Source organism: Phyllobates terribilis, unplaced genomic scaffold, assembly GCF_046119375.1.
Source record: "Phyllobates terribilis strain yellow unplaced genomic scaffold, ASM4611937v1 Scaffold_3__8_contigs__length_932513732, whole genome shotgun sequence".
Lineage (NCBI taxonomy): Eukaryota > Metazoa > Chordata > Amphibia > Anura > Dendrobatidae > Phyllobates > Phyllobates terribilis.
Genome location: NW_027362763.1, coordinates 710339793 through 710361446, shown reverse-complemented (window position 1 = coordinate 710361446; position 21654 = coordinate 710339793). Strand labels below are relative to the sequence as shown.

The following is a 21654-nucleotide window of genomic DNA, read 5'->3' as shown; positions in this document are numbered from 1 at the left end:
TAAAATAACATTTGGATGTTTTTATACAATGAATCAGGACAAGAAGTTTTTTCTACCATTTTAATAATAATAAAAAAAAAGTCAGTTCACCAAGTAGAAAACAAGAACTCGGAAAAACGTAAAAAATTACAGATCTCAGAAAAAGGCAACAGAAACCTATTTTTTTTCAGAATTTTTTTTCACAACTACATAAAACAAAAAACAAGTTTCGCATCGCCATAATCATACTGACAAAAAAAATAAATCACACAGCCGGGTCATTTTCACAGCACAATGAATGCTGAAAAAAAAAAAAAAAACCTACCAAAAAAAAAAAGGGTGGAATTGTGGGTTTTTTTCTTTCTTCATTTCACTCCACTTCACCTTATCAAAAATGTAATTGTTCTGCTGCTCTTATGCAGTGTAACGTGGAGTGGGGCAGTAGCCGTGGGCGAGGTACTCGTCTCTTGTACCCCGGCACGTTACAAGTTTGGGTCCTGGCTGGGTGTGTGGACTTGTGCTGTGAGGGCGCTACGCCCATGCAGACCGCATGTAACTGATGGTGCTGGTTTGCCAGGACCAGGTGTTGGTCAGTTCAATGAGGGAGACCATCATTTGAAAATAAACTTTTTACTGAATGGGAACCTGGTAGGGAGTATATACGGGAGACAGCAGGTACAAAGTCTTATGAACATTTCCTTCACAATTCAGAGTTTTTTCCACGCAGTTTCCTTCCTTTTCGACTCTCATGCTCTCTGTCTTCACCTTTCTTCTTTCTACTTGCCCTCTGTTACCACTGTTTCTCACTAGTTCACCACAACCCAGCTCAACTTTACAGTCCTGCTGAGCAAGAGTCCTTTACTCGCCCAGCTGTCTCGCGTCTTCTTTCGCTTTAGGGTGCCAGTATAGCCGGACTTAGCTTCAAGCTCTCCGACGCTCTGGTCTCCTGTCCAGGACTTTCTACTCCTCTCACATACTCAGTCCTGTCTAGGCACGTTACCTTCAAGAGTTTTAAACTCTGGACCTTTCTACTAGGCGTCCTCTCACAGGATCCAGCTCCGATCGATAACTCTGTCTCTCAGTCACTTCTACCCCTGATCTCGCTATCTCTTTCCTTCGGTCTCCTCTCACTTTAGGGACACCCCAGAATGTGGCACTGCTCACAATGGATGAAACTGTTACTTTCCCTTCAACTTAGCACCTCCCACTCTGGGCTAGTCCCAAACATTAACTCTCACTATCCCTATTGTCAAACTACACACACTATCAATATTACTAACACCTTTAATGCACATCACAGTTCACATTATACATTATATTTCACCACCTAACATACTAAACTTGTTTCTCCAAGAGGGAACGTGGGTAACGTGTCTATCTCCTTACAGCAGACCTATGTGTCTCTGTGAACAGGTTACTAGGATGCAACACGCAGATAGAGATGAGGCAGAAGTAACCAACTAAGCTATTTATTTTCCTAACACAGAAAGGAAGGTGTTAATTATGGAAACAGTCAGTTGTCACACAATATTAGCAGTAATGCCAACAACAAAGAGTTTCATTACATAGTTTTTAAGGTTGAAGGAAGACTAAGTCCATCTAGTTCAACCCATAGCCTAACATGTTGATCCAGAGTAAGGCAAAAAAAAAACCATGTGGCAAACACCAAGCTCCACATTTGGGGAAAAAAATTCCTTCCCGACTCCATACGACAATCAGACTAGTTCCCTGGATCAACGCCCTATCAAGGAATCTAGTATTTATAACCTGTAATATTATACTTTTCAAGAAAGGCATCCATACCCTTCTTAAATATTAAAAGTGAATCACTCATTACAGAATCATGCAGCAGAGAGTTCCATAGTCTCACTGCTCTTACAGTAAAGAATCCCCGTCTGTGATTATGATTAAACCTTCTTTCCTCCAGATGTAGAAGATGCCCCCTTGTCCCCGTCTCAGGCCTCAGAGTAAAAAGATCAGTAGACAGGTCTTTGTACTGTCCCCTCATATACTTGTACATAGTAATAAGATCACCCCTAAGCCTTCGTTTTTCCACAGTAAATAACCCCAAGTGTAATAACCTGTCTTGTTATTGCAGACCCCCCAGTCCTCTAATAACCTTGGTCGCTCTTCTCTGCACCCTCTCTAGTTCAGCTATGTCTTTCTTATACACCGGAGACCAGAACTGTACACAGTATTCTAAGTGTGGTCGCACTAGTGACTTGTATAGAGGTAAAATTATGTTCTCCTCATGAGCATCTATGCCTCTTTTAATGCATCCCATTATTTTATTTGCCTTTGCAGCAGCAGCCTGACACTGGCCACTAAACGTGAGCTTGTCGTCCACCAATACACCCAGGTCTTTTTCAGTTACAGTTTTGCCCAGTGTTTTACAATTAAGCATATAATTATACATTTTATTTCCTCTGACCAAGAGCATTACCTTACATTTATCCCCATTAAAGCTCATTTGCCATTTAGCAGCCCAAGCTTCTAGTTTACATAGATCCTCCTGTAATATAAAATTGTCCTCCTCTGTATTGATTACCCTGCAGAGTTTAGTGTCATCTGCAAATATTGAAATATTACTCTGTATGCCCCCTACAAGATCATTAATAAATATGTTTAAAAGAAGGGGGCCCAATACTGACCCCTGTGGTACCCCACTGTTAACTGAGACCCAGTCTGAGTGCTTTCCATTAATAACCACCCTTTGTTTCCTATCACTGAGCCAATTCTTAACCCACATACATATATTTTCCCCTATCCCCATTGTTCTCATTTTATGTATCAACCTTTTGTGTGGAACCGTATCAAAAACTTTTGAAAAGTCCATATACACAACATCCAATGCATTTCCTTGGTCCAGTCCAGAACTTACCTCCTCATAAAAACTGATCAGATTAGTTTGACAGGAACGGTCCCTCGTAAACCCATGTTGATATTGGGTCATGAGGTTATTCTTCTTCAGATACTCTAGTATAGCATCTCTTAGGAAACCCTTCAGGATTTTACCCACAGTAGAGGTTAAGCTTACTGGCCTATAATTTCCAAGTTCAGTTTTTGTCCCCTTTTTGAATATTGGCAACACATTTGCTATACGCCAGTCCTGTGGTACAGACCCTGTTATTATGGAATCTTTAAAGATTAAAAATAATGGTCTATCTATGACGTTACGTAATTCCAGCAGTACTCGCGGGTGTATCCCATCCGGGCACGGGGATTTGTCAACTTTAGTGATTTTTAGACGCCGCCGTACTCCCTGCTGGGTTAAGCAAGTGACATTTAATGGAGAAATTTTGTTATCACTGATCATGTTTTTTGTTATGCGATTTTCTTGTGTAAATACAGTTGAAAAAAAATCATTTCGCATATTGGCTTTTTCCTCATCCTCATCCACCATTTCACCCAGACTATTTTTAAGGGGGCCAACACTATCATTTTTTAGTTTTTTACCATTTATGTAGTTAAAGAATATTTTGGGGTTATTTTTACTTTCTCTGGCAATGATTCTCTCTGCCTCAATCTTTGCTGCCTTGATTTGGTTTTTACAGAATTAATTTAATTTTCTATATTTATTTAATGCCTCATCACTACCTACTTGCTTTAGTTCTCTAAATGCTTTCTTTTTGTCACTTATTGCGCCCCTTACAGCTCTATTTAGCCATAGTGGTTTCCTCCTATTTCTAGCATGTTTATTCCCATAGGGTATATATTGTGCACAGGTCCTATTCAGGATGCTAATAAATGTCTCCCATTTGCTTTGTGTAGTTTTATGTCTCAGGATATCGTCCCAGTTTATTGCACTAAGATCCTCTCTCAACCGTTGGAAATTGCCTTCCTGAAGTTTAGTGTCCTTGTAACCCCTCTACTACACATCTTATGAAAGGTTACATGAAAACGTATTATTTTGTGATCACTATTACCCAAGTGACCCCCAACTCGTATATTTGATATGCGGTCTGGCCTATTGGTTAATATTAGGTCTAGCAGTGCCCCCCTTCTTGTTGGGTCCTGAACCAGTTGTGAAAGGTAATGGTCTCTCATAGTTGTCTAAAACCTATTACCTTTGCTTGAACTACAGGTTTCTGTCCCCCAATGTATTTCAGGGTAGTTGAAGTACCCCATAATAATGACTTCTCCTTGAGTCGCTGCTTCATCTATTTGCTTTACGAGGATATTCTCCGCTACTTCCTTTATTTTTGGAGACTTATAACAAACCCCTATCAGTAATTTATAATTTTTTCCCCCTCCCCTTATCTCCACCCACAGCGACACTACATTTTCATTAGATTCGCATATATCCTCCCGCAAGACGGGTTTTAAGGATGATTTTACATATAAACACACACACCCCCCCTCGCTTGTTTGTACGGTCATTTCTGAACAGACTATAGCCCTGTAAATTAACGGCCCAGTCATGGCTCTCGTCCAGCCACGTCTCAGATATCCCTACCATGTCATAATTATTTTCCAACAAAATTAATTCTAATTCCTCCATTTTGTTGGTGAGGCTTCTGGCATTAGTGTACATGCATTTTATGTATCTCTCTGTACCTCTATTCCTTCTTACTTTATTGACTGTTCTAAGCCCACCCCCAATTTCTTTATTTGTGCCCAGGTCACTATCTGCACTATCTTCCCCACCTATAAAATGAATACCCACCCCCCCAGTCCCTAGTTTAAACACTCCTCCAACCTTCTAGCCATTTTCTCCCCAGCACAGCTGCACCCTCCCCATTGAGGTGCAGCCGGTCCCTAGCGTAGAGTCTGCAGCCAACTGAGAAGTCGGCCCAGTTCTCCAGGAACCCAAATCCCTCCTTCCTACACCAGTTCTTGAGCCACTTATTTATCTCCCTAATCTCCCGTTGCCTCTCTGGCATGGCACGTGGTACCGGTAGTATTTCAGAGAATACCACCTTGGAGGTCCTTGCTTTCAGCTTGCAGCCTAATTCCCTGAAATCATCTTTAAGGACCTTCCACCTACCTCTAACTTTGTCATTTGTGCCAATGTGCACCATGACCGCTGGGTCCTCACCAGCCCCTCCCAGTAATCTGTCAACCCGATCAGTGATGTGCCGGACTCGAGCGCCAGGTAGGCAGCACACTGTTTGACGATCCCTGTCTTTGTGACAGATTGCCCTATCTGTTCCCCTAATAACTGAGTCCCCTACTACCAGCACCTGCCTGGCCTGCCCTGCTCTCCTATTTCCCTCTTTACTGGAGCTGACACTCCTCCGGCTTTCAGGGGACATGCCTTGCTGCAGCAGTGCTACCCCTGTACCGTCACTCCCCTCATCTGCCAACTTTACAAACTTATTGGGGTGTGCCAGATCAGGACTAGCCTCCCTGGCACTCTTCCCTCTACCCCCCCTTCTAACTGTCACCCAACTAGCGGCCTCACTGTCCTGCAGCTCCCTACTACCACATCTACCCCAGTGAGCAGCAGACTCCTTACCATATTGTCAATGGATCTCAATGTTGCCATCTGCTCATTTAGATCCAGTACCTGGGCTTCCAAACGCACAACGTGCACACATCTCGCGCAGCAGTAAGCAACCCCGACCTTATTCTATCTATCTTTCAGCATGAATAGCGCTTTAATGGCTTTCCGCTTAACTTTCAAGGGCAGAACTCAAAACAATAGGCCCTTCACTACAATAGTCTTTCAAGCGGTTTTGATTACTATACTGGCACTAATGGGGGTCACCAGTCTTTCCCACTAGGCTGCAAGTAGTTAGTCCCTTAATACTCTATGTACACTCTTCACGCTGGCTGGAACTGGTCTCTTGCGTTGCACGGCCCCAGGCCACGCCCTGTACCGTATGTTTACGCTGGAAGTAACGGCCCGGTTCACTCGCATCTCCTGGTCACGACGGCATATGTCTGGCCCTGTACGATGATCAGAGTTCGACCTTCGGTGCTTGACTTGTGGCATATGGACATCGGGTTTTGACCGGCGCCATTTAGGCTTCGGGTCTTGACAAGCGCCGTCTGGGCTTCAGCGCTTGATCCACGATGTCCCGCTGGTCTCGGTCCCCAAGCCTCTGCGTTCCACTGTTAACACGTCCTAACTCTCTCACTGGTTGGCGCCAACTGCATTCCCGCCTTGCCAGTCCGCCCTTTAATATTTGATAACTACGCCACAGCTACCTCCTGACCCAATGCTCCCTTTAACTTCGTCCCCTCAGAAACGCTCCCTCCATCTGGTTCCACCTTACTCGGCTGGCTCAGCAAATGGTGACATTTGGTCGCAAGTGTCGCAGAACTCTGATGAACCGCACCTTCAACTCCCCACCCCTTTACATCTCCATGGTAACAGACTACAAATGAATCAATATGTTGTCAGATCGTTCAGTCATACTCCCATTTATCTGTTTTCCCACTTCTTACTAACATGCAGTATATTCTGTGAGTGAGCGAAAGTAGAGAACAGATGGAGGTTTGTCTGCAGAATCAGAATCAAAGTGTTTAAAAAATGTTCAAAGTTGCTATTTGCAAAGTTGATTGTTCATAAAAGTTTGGAAAGGTGTGTGGAGCACTGTAACCTATGCTTCTTGGGCACTATTTCTAGAATTTTAGCTTTTCCTGCTCATGTGGTCAGAACCTATTTTCAGCGCAGCTTGTTCGCTAATCAGCTTCTTAAGGGCATAGAGGAAGTAGTTTTACTTTAAAGGGGTTTTCCCACCACAGACTTTTATGGCACGCTGACCTGCAATGTCATAAAAGTCTGATCGGGCTCACTGCTTGGATCCATGCCAACCCTATAAGCAAAGCTGCCAAGATCTATACCCCAAAAATGAATACACTCTCCATCAAAGTGCATTGTCAATTGTCTACCACCCTCTGACGAGAATTCACTTATTTTTTTTTTTACTATAGTTCCACTTTTACATTATGACTTGAAACTTATATTAGATCAGTCACATAGATTGGGTGGTTTTTTTTAACATCTAAGGGATTTTTTTTTCTCTTACGTTTACATATAAACATACTTTTCCATATCGGAAATAAAGTCACTGCATCGACCATTAGAGACACAATGCAGCAGGTACAGAGAGCCTCGACCATCTTTGGATTTTTCTGACCAGGTACATTATGTAATTGCAAGTTTATGATCTAACATGACTAAGGGAATGTATACAACGGAGCAGATTTGTAGGGTCTATGGCCCAGATTCATCATTGGCAATATTTTCATTTTTTTGTCTTGTGGTATTGGCTGACGTTTTCTGCGACAAAATCCTGAAAACTTTTCGCACGGTTCATGTGTTTGGAGCAAAATAAAAATAAAAAATAAACTTTTTATATTTGTCTTTCATCTTTAAGATTTTAGCTTAAAAAGTTTAAAAATCCTTAAACCCCTTCATAACCTTGCAATTTTCTGTGCTTTCATTTTTTCCTCCACTTCTTCCAAGAGCCATAACTTTTATATTTTTCTGTTAATATAGCTGTATGAGGGCTTGTTTTTTGCGGGAGGAGTTGTATTTTTGAATGAAACCATTCATTTTACCATATAATGTACTGGAAAACAGAAAAAAAAAATCCAAGTGCAATAAAATTGCAAAAAAGTGCAATTCCACAATTGTTTTTTGGGCTTTTTATTTACCATATTGACTGTATATGGTAAAACTGACCTGCCAATATGATTTCCCAGGTCAATACGAGTACGTACATGCCAAACATGTATAGTTTTTTTTTTTATTTAAGTGGTGAAAAAAAATTCCAAAATTTGTAACAAAAAAAAAAAATTTTGCTTGTGTTTCCAATTTCGGAGACCTGTAACGTTTTCATTTTTAGGGATCTAGGGCCAGGTGAGGGTTTATTTTTTACGGCTTGAGCTGACGTTTTTATTGATAACGTTTGGGATAGATCCGATGTTTTGATCGCCTCTTATTGCATTTTGTTGCGACGACCAAAAAAAGTAATTCTGGTGTTTTGTTTCTTTCTCTTGTTACTCAGTTTTCTGATCGGATTAATTTATTTTATAGTTTTAAAGATTGGACATTTCTGAAAGCGGCGATAGCAAATATATTTAATTTTATTTATTTATTTATTTTCAGTGGGGCAAAAAGTGGGTGATTTGAACATGTGTTTTTTTTATTTTTTTTTCAAAACTTTTTTTTCTGAATTTTTACTGACTTCAATAGTTCCCTTAGGAGACTTGAAGCTCGGTGCTACACATAGCAGGGCTTCAGCACTGCTACGTATAGCAGAAATCACGATCTCCCATGAACGCCGGCCGAGAGCCGGCGTTTATAGGAGATTTACAATGACAGACATGCAGAATTTGTGACATGTTTCCGGTCGGCACTTAAAGGCACTTGATGGCTGATTAAGTCAAACAACAAGTGCGGGGGAAAGATGCGAGCTCAGCGCCGGAGGCAAGGGACACGACCTTTGACGTAAATATACGTCAAAGGTCGTGTAGGGGTTAAAAAGTTGCATCTGAACCAAAATGAAAAATCTGCCAGAAACCTAATGGAGATGCAGAAAAAAAAAAAGAAAAGAAAAAAGTGACATTTGAAAAATTCAAGGGCAAATAAAAAAAAAAATGCAAAATGTGCCGTGAAATTTATAGAGAATAATGTGCAAATACTAAAACCATTCATAAAGCGCAAATTACTCCAAAAAAAAGGCGAAACAACAATGATGAGTTGATGCTTACAACTATTTTTGAGGCCATTAAAAACATTTTTTTTTAAATAAAACTTTATGGATTCACTGTTGTTTCCCCTATATCATTTACTATCTGTAATCATTGGGCGTTTAGTTTAAGAACTTATATTTGTGTGCTGAATTGACTACAAGTTATTATATTGAATTTTTAATTAGAAGCGCTGGGGAGGAACGGCAGGAGGTAGATGACACCGATATTATTCTACTAAGATCTTTATGTACGTTTACGCTTTTGTTTTGCGGTTTTAGTCCATATTATGCAAAAATTATTGTGTTTTAGAAATTGGGCAATTTTTGGATAAGCTTTTTTTGCTTTTAAATGCATTTTTACATTACAAATCGTGTGAGTCCACATAGAAACACGAGTTGTAATGTTAAGACTCTTAGCAATCACTGGTTAAGAATTATTGAACTACAAGAAAAGCAAGAAAAAAATAGCCACTAATATTGCAGCTTTTGTTAAAAAAAAAAAGCAAAAAAAAACACACTATGGTGATAATTCATTAATGCTTTCGAGTTTTTTTGACAAGTAAAACTGGTTCAAATAGTGACTTTTTTTTTTATTTGTGGTTATTTTTGGGTATTATGGTTTCAATTATCCAGCTTTTTTCGGGCCAATTTATCATTTGCGATGTTTCGAAATGTCAACAAATTTTGACGCAATTGTACGTCAGTAGCCTAGGAGTACAAAATCTGTTTCAATTTATTTTCTTTTCACAGCTGAACACTAATGTGCAACATTTTTTGAACGTATTGAAAGGATTGTGAGACTATTTACTCTTCAAAGGTGAAAAAAAGCATTTTTGAATTTGCGCCATTTTACCAAACACTGCGCATCACCTTTTGATGAATTTGGTGCAAAAAGACAGAAGGAAAAAAAAAGTTACTTAAACCCCTCCGTCAAAAAAAACAAGAAAAAACAACGTCATGAATTAGTATTTAGTCTAAATATCGCCCCCATTGACCGTACGTTATTTAACTTTATATTTAATTAGGAGCATTAAGAGAGGAAATTGGTAGAGGACTATACAGTTTTGTTTTTTTTTTTATTGGAAATACACCTTTGTCTGACCCTGCAATATGTATGGGGGTGCCCAAACATGCCAAAAAGAAGGATCGGGTTGTTTGGATTTAACATGCCCGATCCTTTTTTTTCCTACGAAAAATAAGCAAATGCCAAATGTATTTTAGAAGAAATTTTTCCCCTCTCCCCATTGAGAACACGTGTACATGTATGTATGTGTGCATGTGTATGGGGGAGTCAGGAGAGAGCAGTTGGCCCAATTAGCACTTGACTGACAGATACCTAACCTGTACAGTCAGCTTTAGTTCTAGAAATTGATCTCAACTCAGGACAAGTTATGTACTTGTTATTGAACTACGTTATCACCTATCCACATTGCACTAATTGTCTGATTAGTTGGGGTCCAACACTGATCCAAACAATGGGGCTGATGGCATGGAGTGGAGGACGGGCAATCTTGCCACCACCACCTTCTTCGCGCGCTATGGGATTGCTAGACGGTATCTCCACTTCACTCTGACGGTGCATTTCAAAGCCCCGTTCTCGAAATCGATGGGAGTTTCAGCAGTCCGATCCCAATCGATCAGATTAGGAATAAACAATTAGAAAGGACCAATATAATTGTGAGTCATTTTTTTATATTTTTCCCTCCGCTTTCCGTTATCTATAACTTATATTTTTTGCAGCTATTTGTTTTTGTTTGTTTTGGTCAAAGAGTTGAAGATTTTCAGACTATAGAAAGGAGGGAGGGACGGAGAGGCAGAGGGAGAGAGAATTTTCCAGCTCCGACGCTCGGGTCCCTATACATTTCAGTGGGGTTCGAGTTCATATTCAAGTCAAGGTAAAGTTCTGGTACCCAAACCGAACTTTGGACATAAAGTTTGGTTGGGTACCAGAACCCAAATTTCCACGGGTCCGCTCATCCCTAACTAGGATCTTTATACATCATGGACTTTGATGACAATTAATGTGGATGCTGGGAAAGTTTCCAACACATCCATAGGGCTTCACTTTTGGAATGGAGGCCGAAAGAGTCTCTTTTTGGGCTTCTTCTGGATGATACATGTTAGTATACAGGGAATAAAGCCATGGAATAACGGAATAGACAGCTACACCCAGCATGTTCATTGAGGGGGACGGGACGGTGCTCTGAGCGCTTGGCCACAACGATGGTGCAGTGAAGAGCCCTCAAATAAAAACGTTTTTCTGTACAATTAAAGAAAGGAAATTTATACCGCAAGTGTAAGCTTTATGGGGGCTAAGTCTCTGATAGGACTGAGTAAGTAGTTTAAATTGGGGTTTGGGATGACAGACTCCCTTTAATTCTGCTGCCAGCTAAGTGCAGGGAAACAAAGAGTTTGTGAAAGCCAAAAGATGCAAAATCGGAATCAACCCCAATAGCAAAAATCAGAGTCTGATCAGAATAATTGATTCGATTTTCTCATACGTGAAAAAAAAAATTGGACTTCTGAATGAGGCCTTAATCTGATACCTGCATTTTCAGCACTGATCACTGTTTGAAGCTGGCTCAGGAGCGGAGCCTGCATCATACCCAGCTATGTTACAAAGCTCGTAGCTGCTGATAACCATTTAGATTTCACTATCAATCACTGACAGCAGCATTCAATTGGCCTGCTTGTCATACCGGCTCCCACTGCCCCACCACAAAGCAATCGTGGGTGCCAATCGGTTAACATGGCAGTTGCGGGCATCTTGGTCTTCCTGCAAAACTCTGCCAGAGGCTGGGCTTCATAGGAGAGTCGCAGTTTCACTATACTGCAATACAGTAGCATAAGCGACTGCAGATCCAAGTTTCTTAAGGGGACTAAAAAAAAAGTTTTTGAAAAATGAATAAAAAGTTTAAAAATTACCCCTTTTCCCCAATACACAAATAAAGTAAAAAAAAAAAAATGAAAACATATTTTTTATCACTATATCCATAAAAGTACAATCAAAATATAAAATTACTTCATGCTAAAAAATATTACATATGTGACAGAATTGCCAGACTTTTTTTTTTTTTGCACAGATCAGAGTGAAAAAAAAAAAACACACACACACCACAATCCATATACCACTCCATGGACTGAAAAATAAAAAGTATTATAAGTTTCAGAAAACGGTGACAATTTTTTAATTTTTTTTTTTATGTTTTACAAATCCCTTATTTTTTTTCACTATGTAAATGAAAAAAATACTTCAGAAGTTTGGTATCACAGTAATTGTACTGACCTGGAGAATCATACTGACAGGTCATTTTTACCACACAATGAACAACGTAAAAACAAAACCCAAAAAGCAATGGTGGAATTGCGTTTATTTCACGCAACTTGGATTTTTTTTTCCACACTTTCCAATACATTAAATGAAAAAAATCAATTGTGTCAATCAAAACTACAACTCGTCCCACAAGAAAAAAAAACAAGTCTTTATATGGCAATACTGACAAAAAAATAAATAAATCGAAAACACAAATGAAAAATGTCTGGGTGCTTAATGGCTTAGAGAAGTTGTCCACTATTGGGACAACTTCTTCTCATACCTCAAGCATGACCCCCATAAAGTAAAAAAACCTATACTCACCTCCCGTGCCAGCGCCGTTCCAGCGGTGTCGGCACTCGCGGTCCCGGGGCTCCCACGCGGTTGTTGTGACATGTGAGTTTGGAGCCCAATCAGCTATGGGTCCCTGTCCCCGCCTTCTGTCGAATTGAACATGAAGAGGAAGTCCGGGCCGCAGCTGATCAAGAGTTTTTTTATTTTATCGGGGCCAAACAATTAAAATAAGAAGGGGTGGTCCTAGTAGTGGACAACTCCTTTAAGGGTTCTCCTGGGATTTTAGTTTTGATGGCCATCTATATTGGAACACTGGTGGTCTGACTCCTAATTTGCCCCATTGTCACGGCTTTAACCCCCACCAATCACGGGAAAGGTTAGTCCTGCCTAAATGACTGACAGTGAGAAGAGAGCTGTACTGAACTGTCGCCTATAAATCACATAGGTCCTGAACAAAGTGGCTAATGGGGGACACGTGAACCACGCTCTCATTATGGTTGGGATCCCCAATGATAAGCAAATGATGGTCCATCCTGGGGATCATAGGAAATGCTTATTGTTAGACAACTCTTTTAACTTGGGTTCAGTATAGGTGACGGTCATTATGACATAAGAACAATATGATTAATGTAGAAAAAAGGCTGTACAATTAATTCACAAACAGGTTTCAGACAATAGGAGACCTAAAAACACATAAAAATAAGTCTACAGAGTAAGAACGGACTCATAGATCATGAGCGTGCAGGAAAAAGCATTAAAGAGCATGTCCTATGGAGTTACATAAGCTACGGCAGCACACATTCTGTACATTGGAGCCATATTTATTGTCCTAGACACCAAGGGCTGATTCATTACTTCATATGCAACCTTTTTTTGGTATTTTTTTCAACAGTTTTTAATCTGCGCCTTTTAAAAAAAAAAAAAAGAGTCTATTTTATAGGTCTTCACCTATTCATTATTGTGGGTCGGCATTGGGGCTTCCAGATGTTTTCGGCTGATTTATTAATTGTGACTTTTTAAAAAGGCGGAAAATGTTTGTGTAAATGCTCCCAGCCCCCCCCCCCTTCTTGAGTCGGAGTTGGAGTCAATGTCATGGAAATTGAGGAGTCGGAGGTTTGGCTTACCGACTCCACAGCCCCCTGGTATTTGGCACAGCAAAAAAACGCCAACAAATACAAAAAAGTGACTTAAAATTAAAAAAAAACACAAGTGATGAAATGAGGACAATAATTTCACAAATTAAAATGTCCAAAAACTGAAATTATGGGACAAGTCAGAAGTTCTCAGGAGTGAACCAATGTAAACTGTAGGAGCCAGTTAGACTGCTTTAGTAGCCAGGTTCATTCTTAACAACCTGACAAAATAAACATCCATGTACATCAAAGGAAAAATTCTAGACAAAATTACAGTCAAGTTGTATTATACATAAGACATAAGTATCACGTAATCTACCATAACACACTAAACTACCAATATGCATAAACCTTTACTAATCAGCCTCATTTTCTGCATCTTTGATAAAGCTCCAAGACTCACTGTTTCCCCCCCCCCCTCCTAAACATCCAAAAGTCATCACTTTTTCATTTTTCCATCAACATAACCATATGACGTCTTACTTGCGGGACTAGTTGTAGATTTAAATGACACCATTCATAATCTTGTATAATGTGCTAGAAAACGGTGGGGGGCGGAAACAAAACACACAACTCCAGCAATGTTTTTTGTTTTAATGGCGATCATCGTGTAGGTAAAAGTTATTAATGATTTTTCAGGTCAGTGTGATTACGGCTATATCATGGCATCGGCTTCTAACAGCTTCTGAACCTGCTCCATGCACCCGAAATTGACATAAAACATAATAATACAGGAAGGGTTTTTTTAATCATAAAAAATAATGGCATACCGCTAGGATGGCTCTGTCAAGTGGTCATCTAGAAGCTGTAAAAAGACTACCATGGACAAGCTTAACGCAAGCTACTTGGTTTACCAGATCTCAGGCGTTCACCCTTTAATCTCTGTACAGTGACCAGGACTCACACAGCGACCCTTGGGTTGGGGCCACGGAGTCAGCTGCTGGCCAGTGGAGCAAGCTGGCAGGAGTGGTCAGGTATCCGGGTCAGAATCCAGGAGGTCAATTCAGGTACAAAATCAGGAGGCAAAAGACTGGTCAGGGAAGGGGTCACGGTCCGACAAAAGGAATATAAAAATCAAACAGGAACAGTTGGCACAGGCCTAAACCAGAGTAGAACTAACTATACCTGGCAGCTCTCAGCACTAGGCTGGGAGTATCAATAAGGTGTGGCGCTGTCCTATTGGCCAAAGCAGGGAGCCGATTACTCTATCCGAATAGCACACGCACCCATACTGGTAGACTGGATGTCACTACAAGTCTCAGCCACCCCAGTCTGAATGGCTGGACAGAGCCAATGCCACTCAGAGTTTCTGGTCCCGACATCTCCTCCATCACCAGTGCCACCAGCAGAATGAATATGGCAGCACCTGGTGACCGAAACAGAGGTCGCAGAAGCAGGTCCTGGATTAGATGTCACCTTATCACTTTCTGATTGGTGGTAGCCAAAAGTATGTTATACAGTACCAGATAAGTTGAAAAAAAATTAAAAATTCAATTCTATGTGTTGCATAATTTTTACACGCGTAAAATGACCTGCAGTTGCGGATTTTAGTAAGCACAGCAGGTAAAGTCACTGCGGACTTCACCCTTTATAATACACTGGATTAAATTCTCAACAATATGTGCACAGTGCATGAGACTAGGGCTGTGTGCCCACGATGAGTTTTTTGGTCAGTTTTTTTATGCTGCGTATTTTTGCTGCGTCGAAAACACAGCGTCTTACAGTTCCGGCAGTGTGGCTGGGATTTATAGAAATCTCCTGCCCAATGTTCTCCTGTTTTACGCCACGTAAACTGACCTGCGGTGCGTGTTTCAAATCCGCAACATGTTAATTTCTCTGGTGGGTACGCTGAGTTTTAGGTGTGTTTTTTTTATTCATATATTTGTATTAGAAAATCTGCAGGTAATAATGCACATGCATTTTTTAGTGCATTTCTGGGCTGGAAACACATCAAAAACGCAAATAATCCGCACATGACTGTATCAATAAAGTAAGTACTGGGAAGTATCAAAAACAAAGCAGTTTTATTTAAAATATGGCACATCAAAAAAAGACAAAAACCGCAGTAAAACGCACGATAAAACGCAATAAAAAAATGTAAGTAATATTGTTTAATGAGTGCAGAAAATCTGCGGAACCCCCCCCCCGCGAAGTGAGTAGGATTTCTGAAATCTCACACGCACGATCTTTATATTTTCCAGGTAGATTCGAACCATCAAAGCGTTTTTATTTTTTTAATAAATCTGCAGCGTGTCAAATCTTTCAGCGTTTTTTGCAGCGTTTTTCACCCATTCAGATCAGTAGGAAAAAAAATGTAAGTAGAAATGCATTAAAAACGCATGCAAAAAAGGCATTTTACATATAGTGTTTCTCCTGCCAACACACTGTTTTTTTTTTAAGAAAAATCTGCTGCAAATCGTATGCACATACCTTAAAAACGCAGCAAGTTTTCCACCCGTGAAATCTACTGCATATGTGATCTGTGTGCACAAATCACATCCGCCTAGCTTTCTTCAATAAATCCTATAGGTCACGTTCCCACAATGAGCTTTTGCTGTTGCGGACTTTCTGCACCTATAAAGTAGGTTTCTTGCATCTTTTTTCAAAAATATGAAGAGTAAAAAACTCACCAAAACAACTCATTGTGGGAAAGTAGCCTTAGGGTACGTTCCCATGGAACGTAATTACTGCCGTAGTGATATATCCCATTGCGGACATCACATTGACATTTGCAGTAATCTGGCTGGCGATGCAATGATACATCCTCGGCTTTCGCTGTAGATGTGTTGTTCAAGACTTCAGAAACTATGCAATAAAGCATGCATGGGTGCCAGAATTTTTGGTCATGAATCTGTTCGAAAAAAAAACCCCTGTGTATGAATTTCGGAGGTATACAAAAGCCATCGACTTTTATGGGTGCCATATTGCAGCTTGAAAAGAGCCACAATTCAGCAATATGCATGAACCATGAGATAAATCTTTAATGCACTCGTCTACCACTGACCGAATCGTTAAAAAAGTCAAATAAGCTTTATCAAAAAATACCGCTATAAAAAACACCGCAACTCTGATGCCGCAGGTCACTGTCCGGACTAGCTTGAGTATAGCAACAATTCAGCCATGTGCATGAACCATCATATAAATCTTTAATGCAGTAGTCTACCACTGACCAAATCGTTAAAAAAGTCAAGTAAAGTGTATAAAAAAAAATACTGCCATAAAACTACATAAAAAACACCGCAACTCTGAGGCCGCAGATCACCAGCTGGACTAGCTTGAGTAGAGCCACAATTCAGCCATGTGCACGAACCATTAGATAAATATTTAATGCACTAGTCTACCACTCTCCGATTCATTAAAAAAGTCAAGTAAGGTTTATCAAAAAATACCGCCATAAAAAATGCCAACGTAACTGTCTGGACTAGCTTGAGTAGAGCAACAATTCAGCCATGTGCATGAACCATTAGCTAAATCTTTAATGCACTAGTCTACCACTGACCGAATCGTTAAAAAAGTCAAGTAAGGTGTATCAAGAAAATACCGCCACAAAAATTACATAAAAAACACCGCAACTCTGAGACCGCAGGTTACCAGCTGGACTAGTCAGTTTGTGGTCATTAATCTGAAACTGAAATAACAGAATCAATAATTATCTGATTTTTTTCACAATTAAAGATTTACTTGCTTTTCATAATCACAGGGCTGGATCCAATCAGCCTGGTTTTATTTAGGAGAGAAAAAAATAAGTTAACAAGCTGATATTAAAGCTTCAGTGGAAAGTTACTGAAAATTTCTGGTAAAAGTTATGTCAGGATGTGCTGCAATTCTGAACTTGAACTATGCGTGACTGGCGAAAGTGATTTATAGGAAGGGTGCTGCAGCCAAAAAAATAAAATAAAATCTCTGAAGAACACATGTAAAAAGAAGTGAGCATGAACTCAAAACGTAAAAAAAGCAATTAAAAATATATATATATATAAAAAAAAACTAAAGAATGGAAGTTTTACAACTGAGCGTGTGTAATATAATCTCAGCAAACATTAAAAAGTTATGTATTAAGTGTCATTTCACCAGAGACACTATGCCGAAATGTGTCAACTCCGCGACATGCTGAAAGGTGCTTCCTTATGGCGCTGCAGAGGTATTTTGGGCTCAATGGATGACTTCTATATGGCTCCATACAACTTGGAGCCGTAATATGAGCGCAAGAACGAGCCCTGAGACATACGAGTCACATGAGCCTCTCATTAGATCTGTCATCTACTATATATCCATATACATTTAATAAGCCAAAACCGACCTATAGACCGTACATTTATTTATCTATCCGTATTGACAATGCGGATTATAATTGCATATACTTTTTTTTTTTACACAATGGGGGTCAATACTAGAGATATCTAGGACAGCTACTAACTTAATAACCTCTAGGTGTTCTCCATGGTGCAAGACCATTAACTCCTCAAGACCCAGAAAAGGGCCATTGTGCAGGAACAGTATATGGCCCTTTTCCAGTCCAATGCACAATTCCACCTGCTTTAGAGACTATAGTAGTCCCCCTAAACTCATGGACCCCTATGTGGTTTCACAGGTTGCACCAATGATATGTCTGCCCCTGCCTCTGACTATGGCATCTAGTAGTAAGCAATTTAAGCCACATTATCACTTCTGTGATATTGCACTTTACGGGCTAGCCTCCGCTCCCGGCACGCAAAGAAGACTTAAAGATTTGGTCGCCCATGACCTGGTGCAGAATCCATAGGTGTGATTTCATGGGTCGCTTTGGGTAAGTACAATCCACTGCATATGGGAAACACCCCACAAGACCTGACGTTTTGGAGACGCTCTGCCCCAATTGTCTGCCCCTCAGATCCTCACGTCTGCTCATTTTGCTGCTTTCAACTCACATTAGCGTGTGAGCGGGATGCTATATATCTCATCATTGAAGGTGGCATTGTCACAAAATAAAGGAAAAAGTAATCAATACAGCTGAACGATATAAATATTGTATAAGGATTATATATATATGTAGATATACACATTATATATATATATATATATATATATATATTATACACACATGCTTTGTCTATGGGGGTATAGTGGCAAACATCCACCACAATATCTAGGTTTTTTTTGTTTTGTTTTATGTGCCATTAACAAAAATGTATAAATATAAAACAATACAAATATTTTTGCCTATGTTGAAATGTCTTTAAATTACGCCGATGGGCATATTATATTGAAGAATTCCTATCTATACGAAAATATAAAAATAAATAATATAAATTATATATATATATATATATATATATATATATATATATATATATATATATACACACACACATATACATATATATACATATACACATATACATATATATACATATATATATATATATACACACAGACAGTATGTATATATGTATATGTACACCTTTATCCATTTGAACACTTCCTATCTTCCTATTTGTTTTCTTACATACACCGTAAATTAAGGTTAACTTTATAGAAGAAATATATATACAAGTACTATATATATATATATATATATATATATATATATATATATATATATATATATATATATATATATATATATATATATATATATATATACAGGGTGGTCCAAAAGTAGGTGGACATAAAGTGTAATAAGGTTATGGAACAGTCACAGGGGATAAGTATCTCGAAATTCTAATGAATCAAGTTGTTCCCCAGTTACAGCAACAGCCTAATTCACATGACCTTTATTTCCAACAAGATGGGACCCCTCCACATTATTCAAGAGTGGTCCGCCAGTATCTTGATGAAACATTTCCTAATAAATGGATTGGCCGAAGAGGCCCACTTGATTGGCCGGCACGTTCATCAGACTTGACCCCAATGGATTTTTTCTTTTGGGGAGTACTCAAGGACAAAGTTTATAGTCGAAAACCAAAAAGTGTCAGTGATTTGAAAAATTCAATAAGAGATGCATTTCAAGAAATTAATACCCGAAGAGACTTGTGCAAAAAAGTTTGTTGAAGCGTAAGAGGCGACTCCAAAGCTGTGCAAATTGTAATGGAAAACAGTTTGAGCACCTGCGGTGATAAAATTTAAGGGCTTTTGTATTATTGTTCAGAATAAAATTGAATTGTCAATGTTATGCTTGTGTTAGTAAATATCGTTTTATATATAAATCAAAATAAATGTTATTATTTACTGGCCACCTTCTTTTGGACCACCCTTTGTGTGTATATGTATATGTATATATATATATATATATATATATATATATATATATATATATATATATATATATATATATATATATATATATATATAAAAATTCGTAAATTAGAGTTAAATTTATAGAGAAAAAAAAAGATTATATATATATGCATAAAGACAGTATGTATGTGTACATAAATATATATATATATTATCCATTTGAGTACTGCCTATTTGTTTTCTTACATACACAATAAATTAAAGTTACATTTATAGGAATAAAATAAAATAAACATTATATATACATATAAGTCAAGCAGCAGTTCTAATATATTAGCGGCATGGTTTATATAGCGCTACCTAAAAATTGATGTGAAATTCCCCTACACCGTAATCCAATTAAAAATTTCCCCACCAAAAAAACAATCCTAAAAAACCCAAGAAACCTCCCTATGAAGTGAAAGGTATAGCGTCAAGAGCCTCTGCCCCAGCTCCATATGTCACTCCTGACAGCAGCACGAGCCGCATGTGAAGCCTCCGGACGCAGCCAGCTTCATCCCATTACCAATAGAGTGCGAGCCCCCTGGACGAGTGCCAACCTCGACATCCCCGCACGCAGCTGAAACATGACACCTGGGAATATTCCCCTGTGGCCGAAAAGGCAGAGACAAGACTGTCCCTAAGTCAATGCGACCTGTCATATGACAAACTATTCATGGCCCTGCACTAAAAGGGGTTAACGGCGATGGCGCCTGCAGCACGGGCCGGGGTATACGAATCATATAACATAAAAAAAAAAAAAATAATTAAATTAAAAAATAAAAATGCAGGATCTACCTGTTTCTTCTTCTTTTTAAAGTGAACTTGCAGCAGGAGGTTGTTTTGTTTTTTTTTGCATAGGGCGGAATAGGAGAAAGTATTAATGCAAGGTGTCCGGGGCAGTATATTCCACAGGGCAAGTGTGCAGCTGCAGGGCAGGGGACTGGCAGTTCTGGCCATGCACAGTTCTCCCTTTCTGGCAAGCAATCTCAAAAGCAAAGCCAGTTCCTGAAGTTGCATGTAAGGCGGGTGGTGATTGGTGAGTGCAGGGTCGGCTCGTCATTGGTTATTGTCCCCGTCACTGGGATTGGCCCGGCTCGCTCACAGGCCCTCTCCCTGCAGCTAGCTGTCAGATCCTGTCACTATGTCACCCAGTTGCCTGATGATTGGCTGACTCCATTATATCTCTGTCATTTTCTTCTACTGTGCTATGAGGAGGTGATCGAACAATCAGGAAGCACAAAGCGTAAAAGAAAAAAATAACTTTTTTTTTTTGGAAAGTTTCCAGAATCAAAGAGTTAAATTAAAGGGGCCTGGGCGAGTTAAAAAAATAGAATCTAACATCAGGCAAGTTGATAAAAGTGATAGCGATGACATGACATGCACCCCAAGCTGATGCAGGTATGTGAGGTTTGAGACGTGAAGTTATCACAGGAGAAAAGTTGATAAAAGTGATGCTGACATCATGTGACCGCTACCATTAATCATTGGTCATAGTGATGATGTTGGCATGTATGGTATGAGACCGCTGAGGACAGTGATTGGCTGCAGCAGTCACGTAGATGTACGTCATGTCATCATCACTGCTAATATAACGCCAGTGATTTCCCCAGCACTTTACAGGCATCATCATTGCTGTCCCCATCGGGGCTCACAATCTACATTCCCTATCAGTATGTCTTTGGAGTGTGGGAGGAAACCGGAGAACCCGAGGGAAACCCACGCAAACACGGGAAAAACATACAAACTCCTAGCAGATGTTATCATTGGTGGGATTTGAGCCCAGGACCCCAGCGCTGCAAGGTTTTAACTCATTTAATGGGCTAAAGGGGTTATTCAGAGCTTATATACTGATGACCTATTGTTAGAATACGCTATATGAGATCATTGGGGGGTCCGACACTTGACGCATCCAAGATCAGCAGTTTGCAGCTCCTGCGACGGTACACAGTGTTCATGGTCGCAACACCACAACTCCAGACAAAATGTAATGGCCGTCCTTAGGTACTGCAGCTCAGCTCCTATTGAACTG

The 21654-nt window shown here is 39.7% G+C and overlaps 1 protein-coding gene across 3 annotated transcripts in view; it reads right to left on the bottom strand.

Moving 5' to 3' along the window:
* TRERF1 (transcriptional regulating factor 1) overlaps window positions 1–20637 on the bottom strand; it is a 153082-nt gene extending 132445 nt beyond the window's left edge. For all 3 annotated transcript variants that reach the window (XM_073672014.1, XM_073672017.1, XM_073672015.1), the window contains exon 1: window positions 20421–20637. The gene's annotated coding sequence lies outside the window, so the exon portion shown is untranslated. The remainder of the gene's footprint in view (window positions 1–20420) is intronic.
* Window positions 20638–21654: the final 1017 nt, after the last annotated feature.